Below are 973 nucleotides of genomic sequence, written 5' to 3'. Positions count from 1 at the left end.
CCCACAATCACCAGATCTCAATCCAATTGAGCATTTGTGGGATGAAGTTAAACAAGCCATCAAATCTCACAGAACTGGACAGTGCTATTCATCAGACATGGTGTCAGATTCCTCACATCACCTTTCAACATCTCGTGGAGTCAATGCCAAGAAGAATCACTGCAGTATTGAAGGCAAAAGGTGGCCCAACAAAGTACTGATGGAGTGGTCATAATATATATATATATATATATATATATATATATATATATATATATCCCACGTTCAAAGGCTGTTAAATCGCATTGTTTAACCCATATCTTCAGAAAAAAATAACTTCTACTGTCATGGTAAACAACCTGCTTCCTTATTTATAATGGTCTGGCTCTCTAGCAACTTCATCACAAAATTATAGCTAATTTGCCTATAAACATCAGGTGGTCATAATAATCTGGCCACTCAGTGTATATATACTAGAGGCCCAGTGCATAAAATTTGTGCATGGAGGGGGGGTTCCTTCAGCCCAGCCTGCACCCTCTCCAATTGGGAACCCCTTGTGGGATATCCGACTGTCAGTTTAGGCCCGAACCAGGGACATCCCTCTCACAATCTGGGACTGCTGGCTCCTAACTGCTCACCTGCCTGCCTGCCTGATCGCCCCTAACTGCCTCTGCCTGCTAGCCTGATCACCCCTAACTGCCCTCCCCTGCTGGCCTGGTTGCCCCCAACTGCCCTCCCCTGCAAGCCTGATCTCACCCCAACTGCCCTCCTCTGCTGGCTAATTTGGATCTAATTGTTCTGTTTCTATGCCAGTCAGCGTCAAAAGCTCTGCCTCCTAGGCAGCCATTGGCTCCCCACTGCACCCAGATTTGGTTCTGATTGGTTGGTTTCTATGCCAGTTAGCTTCAGAAGCTCCACCTCCTAGGCAGCCATTGGCTCCCCATCACACCCACATTTGGTTCTGATTGGTCAGTGTCTATGACAGTCAGTGTCA

This window comes from Myotis lucifugus, unplaced genomic scaffold, assembly GCF_000147115.1.
Source record: "Myotis lucifugus unplaced genomic scaffold, Myoluc2.0 scaffold_81, whole genome shotgun sequence".
Lineage (NCBI taxonomy): Eukaryota > Metazoa > Chordata > Mammalia > Chiroptera > Vespertilionidae > Myotis > Myotis lucifugus.
This window is presented reverse-complemented; position numbering follows the sequence as displayed.